Source organism: Solanum stenotomum, chromosome 9 (assembly GCF_019186545.1).
Source record: "Solanum stenotomum isolate F172 chromosome 9, ASM1918654v1, whole genome shotgun sequence".
Classification (NCBI taxonomy): Eukaryota; Viridiplantae; Streptophyta; class Magnoliopsida; order Solanales; family Solanaceae; genus Solanum; species Solanum stenotomum.
In genome coordinates, this window is record NC_064290.1 from 18,472,570 (window position 1) to 18,478,569 (window position 6,000).

Consider the following 6,000-nt stretch of genomic DNA (forward strand, 5'->3'; position numbering starts at 1 on the left):
ACTAAAAAGACATATTTATGTAAGGTACAATTATATTTTTGCAAAATTTATTTTTAAAAAATAAATAAATAGATTTTAAATCTTAAGAAACATTTTCAAAAAAAAATTACCATAAAAAGGAATATTACCTGGTCAGCCATGGATGCTCCCTCTTTCTATGTCCATTTTTTTGCTCAACAACTCCTCTCTATAGTAATATCATTTAAATTGAAAATAATATACAATTGTATTAGTTTAGAAACATTATATACAAATCTATTGAAAATTAATTTTATTTAAATATAAGCCCATTTAAAATACTAAAAATAAATTAGGAATAAAATATGCACTTACATTAGAACAAAAATGCATTATTGGCATTCTACCGTATGGATAGCGAGCCTGCATTTATTTACGTAGTAATAACAATAATAACACAATAATAATAATAATGATGATGATGATGATAATAATAATAATTTATCATCACATACCCTTGGTTTATGACTTTTTGAACTTTTTGGCACTCGAGGATCAAAACCCTTATTGGGGTTCACATTCTTTTCCTATATATAAAAAATAAATGATGGTTAAGTAAAAAATAGAAAATAAAACATTAAAAAAAAAGGTCAAAGAAATATACCTTTGAAAGCTCAATACTCTCATACCTAAGAAAAAATAATATTTAATTAGATTGTAAATAGACAAATTCAAGTAAAAGTAGAAAGATATGTTAATTAATAATAAATGCTAGTAGAAAGCTCCATCTATATATAAATGAAAATAATAACATATTATTTCTAATTTTTTTCATTTAGGCCATAAAATAATAATAAATATGGATTAACATAACACTTGATATTAATCAAGTTTTAGACTATTAATCTATATTTTAAATTATAAATAATAATTTATTCAAAAGTATCCCTTACACTTTTAGTTGAAAGAAATCTACACAGTTTTTTTTAATTATTATTATTATTATTATTATTATATATATATATATATTATAATAACAAAAAATAAAAGGTCGTGATGCTACCAAATGTTTATGCACAACTTTTTTATGTATATGCAAGCTAGTAAAGGATATCACGTGTTGTGCACATGCCTAATAATATTATGTTAACTATTTAAAACAGATAATATTTTTATTGTTTTGTTTCAAAATTTTGTTGGTCGGAACTATTACGTAAGAGGTTTGTCAAAATAAGTATTGTCTTATTTTCAAGTTGCGCAAATTAGCATGAACTATTTTTTTTTAAAAAAAAGTAATACTTATATGTGTTAACAATTTTATAGTGTCTCTCTAATGCAACAACACTTATAAAAAAAATATTTAATAGAATCCATTATTAAATCTATTTGAAAAACATATGTTATTAAATTAACTTCATGAATTTTGTTTCAAAAATTTTAAGTTTGACTATTATTATTTTATATGGTTATTCAATGATAAAAGTAGTATGGAATGAAAATAACAAACTTGTCTTGATTTGTTAAAACAGATAAATAATAAAATCAAGTAAAAATCTATTAAATAACAAAATTATCCTCAATTCAATATTAGTTCTGAAAAGCACACATTATGAAAATGATGTGTATGATATTCCCATTTATAAGAAAATAATGTATAGTATCTCTAAATATTTAAAATAATTATGTATTAAAAAACAAATTTTCTACAAGAGGCATTTCAATTAAATAAATGTTTGAACATGTAAACAATATTTTTTGGGGAAATCTAAACAAACTTTTTTACACAAAAAAGTAAATAATTAATACCTGCTCGACATAGCTTCCTGCAACATAGCTTTGAAAGTTTGATGACTTTTTGCATTAGCATTGCTTTGAGACCTAAATAATTAGCCAAAAAAATTGTTAATTTTGATGAATGTACGTCTCACATTTATTCTCCAAGTGAATATATCAAAATTTAAAATTCTCTAAATCTGAATATATATAAAAAATAATTATTTCTTAATATATATATAAATAATAAGTTATTTATAAATATTATATATTATAAAATAAAAATATTAAAAATTGTAACACTGATCAGTGATGATGATAGTGGGCAGTTATTGATAACGATCATGAATTGTTGAAGAGTTATGCAGTATCCATGGTGAATAAGGGTGGTGGGTGGTGATAAAGGTAGTTGGTGTTGAAAATTGAAAGTGGTATTATAATACTCCAAATTACATACAAACAATTGAGAAAGAAATGATCTTACATTGTGAAATCGAAAAACTAATAGAAAATCGAAGAGTGAAGATTTGACAGAATATCAATTGAAAGTTCTTAAAAATGAATATAACATTAAGGGGTCCTAAAGGTCTTATTTATAGTGCTCAAAACTTAATTCTACTCTATCTGTAAATTAGTTTTTCAAGCTTTAATTACCGAATAACTAATTGTATTAATTAGGTATAATAAATGATATTGACTGGGGTTAAATAAAAAAGTTTTATATTTTGGGTACGGCAAATTTCATTGATTAGGGGAATATCTAGAATTACATTGTATTAAATTTCACACACACATACATATTTTTAATTTATTTTACTTTAAATATTTTGTATACAAATATAAAATCGCATTTTGAAAGAGTATATTGAATTCGTCTTAACCCTTACTCCCTCCATTTTAATTTGTTAGTCTTATTTTTTTTCTAATTAGGGAGGAAAATTAGAACTATACTATTTCTGAAAAATAAAAAACTTATGATTTTATGTTATGGCACATTTCACAACCTAAACTATCATGAAAGGCACCTAAACTAAACCCCAGTGGGAGAACCAATTACTCAAGCCAACCCAGAAACAATTAAATATCTAAATAACATTTTCATCAATTAAATAAAGTTTCTTAACTAACAATCGTTATAAAAAATGTTTGCGAAAATATTCCCCCTAGAATATGAAAGTCCTGTTACTAGAACATCTACATAGTCTAGATTACAGAGATGCAATCCCAAAATAAAAGGAGTCTAAGTTCAAACGGTGAACTACAAAGAGAGTATAAACCCACAACAACCTGAAAGAAGCATCTCACCCTTGGGTTCAGGGAACATGGGATTCACATGTGAGATTGTGTAGCTATCACCGGAATATGTCTTGTAATCAACAAAGAAAGAACAAGTGCAATATCAGTACATAAGAATGATGGTATAATGGTAGGATCATAATATAGCTCCCGATATATAAAATATGAACAAGCAATGGTAAATCAGTAAACTAGGACAATACATAGGTAACTTATGTCAGTAAACATACACAGGACTCTCAGTCATCAACCTGACTTAACCACTACCTGAAACATGTCCATCATCACCACAATTGAATAGGCCCGGTTCAATCATGGAACCAACACACAGCAAATCAATCAACCATATAATAGGCATGGTACATGACCCAACAATAATGAAACTTGTACTAGGTATGGTACCCAAGATTGCCATTAGATTCCCAGTACCAAGCGTTATACCTAAGACAATCGATAATCTGTACTAGGTGTTCTGCCCGAGCCAACCGAAATCAAAGACAACACATAAATGACAATCATAATGAATACAACCACTCTTGTAAGACCACAAGTATTTAAGACAAGTTTATTGCATATGATTGACAACAAGATATCATATTACATTCATCATTTTTTTCCCCAATCACGTATTGTACAAGCAATACCAAAGATACGGTTAACATGCATACATAACGTAGATTGGAAATGAATTCACACATACCTTGAATCAAGTCTGAATACTCTATTGAACCCAAGTCTTCTCCTTCTGTGAAGTTTCAACTTGCTCTTGGTCTAAAACAATAATACAAACCTAAACATTCTTGGATCATAACTTAATTTTAAACCCCATATCAATTTCATGGTCATTCCACCCCAACCATGCCATGAACTAATATCATGACATGATGACGCCTACTATAACTCCGCAGTAGGCAAGCCTAATTCAAAGATAAAGACAATAATCTATTGGAAATGTATGAGGGGAAGTAGAAAGAGAGATACAAAATAAGGATTGTTGAATAGTTATGTAAATGTAATACAAATTATTAAAAATACGCCTAATGTAACCTAGAAACACAAACTATACATAAAAATCAATCTCCAGACCTGTTGTTTGTAACGATCAGTTCCCGTTGTTATAGAAAATCCAACGGGGAAAAGTTTGGGCCGGAAAACTTTTTCGTAATAACTTGGAATTTCCCAACCTAATCTAGATTTGGACAAAATTAGAGCCAGTAAGGTCTAGGGAAATCTTGTAACAATCAGGTGATCTAATTATGATCCTGATCACATAAGTAGATAGCTAAGACGTTAAGGAACCCGTACGACTTTACAGAATTGAATTCGGGTGAGTAAAACTCTCGAAATTGATCTTGTCGTGAACGGACATTTTGTGAGTGTCAAAGGATGAAGATTGTTGTTAAATGGGGGTTTGGAATTCTTAAATTTGCTCATTGGTTCTGTGCAAGCCGCTAAGACGGGATTTTCCCACCAGGGCGGGGCTGCTTTAGCGTGGTGAGGACCATTGTGGCGGGACAGACACTACTTAAGTCAGAAATAAACCCCAAAAACATTTTACTCTTCACTTTGAGAGCTAGGAGACGACCTCAGGCAAGTTCTTGACCATTTTTCACCATTCTTAAGGCTAAATGTAAGGTTTTAACTCCCCGAATCCGTTTTTTGATCCGTAGAATGTAAACTAGTGGGTAATTATTGATGGGGAAGGGTTTTGATCTAGAAATTATGGTGGAAAAATCCCTAATCTGGGTATGGGGATCAAGGGTTTAACCTAGGATTGATATTATTATTTATAATCTGGGTAGTTAGGTGTTATTTATTGATCCTCGCATTATTATGATTGTTTGAAGACCAAGAACAAGCGGAAAGAATCCAGAAAGGGAAGAAACAAGTTTCTTAGGGGATTCAAGCTTTGTTTGAGGTAAGTGATGGTTGTGATTTCATGTTGTGTGATATATATTTATTCTTGCTTCATTATAATACATGTATGTATGCGAATATTGCATTATTCATCACACTAATCGTAAATGAGGATAGACAATTATATGATTATGACAAGGTACTTTGTGATTGTGATTGTGGCTTGTTGAATGGATTGGGTGTTACGTTCCAACACACTAAATGGGATCGATTGCCACGTATAGGCATAAAAATTGGAATGCGTGTCATGATTCGACACGCTAACTTGGAACAGGTACCATGTACGTACACTAACAGTTTTGGTGTGGGTTCCATGAGAGGACCATTGACTTAACATAACTGTATATCTTGAGAATTGTGAAATTGTACGTTGTTCGATGTATGCATGTTATTATTATGTTGTAATGGATTATGTATGTTGCACTTAGTGGGATAGCCGCGTGATCCTACCAGTACATTATGGTTGTGTACTGATACTGCACTTGCTTTTTTCTTGTTGAGTACATGACATCTTTAAGTGGCTACTGACAGACCTCGTTTAGAAGATCAGTGATCGTCATCCAATTCAAGGTTGAGCCAGTTCATCTAGGCTGCCATGAGTTATCTTTCTATTTAGGTCCACATTTTCGGACTTAGACTAGTACTTAGGATTGTTTTATGTTTAATTGGGTTGTACCCATTTTCTTAGACTTGTTGAACTTTAGATATTTTGGTACACTGACTTTCAAGTTCTAGGTATTATTCTGCATTTGTTTTTATTAGACTTTTGTTTGGCGTTAATGAGAACTCCCTATTTCTTTTCCTTAGCATTTAAACTTGCTTCTGTATCTTTAAATGCCTTAGTATTTGGTTAAGTTACTTAGCTTGAGTTGTAGTAGTGGTTCTCCCACCGGAGGGTTAGTGTGGATGCCAATCACAACGGTCTGGGTCGTGAAAAAGTTGATATCAGAGCCTAGGTTCGTTGATCTCGATGTACCAAAATGAGTCTAGTAAAGTCTTGTGGAACGGTACAGAGACGTCTGTACATTTCTTCGAGAGGCTATATGACTTTAGAAA

The 6,000-nt window shown here is 30.5% G+C and overlaps 1 long non-coding RNA gene across 1 annotated transcript in view; it reads right to left on the reverse strand.

Annotated features, from left to right (window-relative positions):
- The window catches only part of LOC125876668 (uncharacterized), a 34,775-nt gene extending 34,359 nt beyond the window's left edge, over nt 1-416 (reverse strand). The window contains exon 1 of the long non-coding RNA XR_007447521.1: nt 334-416. This is a non-coding gene — a long non-coding RNA (uncharacterized LOC125876668). The remainder of the gene's footprint in view (nt 1-333) is intronic.
- Between the last annotated feature and the right edge of the window lie 5,584 nt (nt 417-6,000).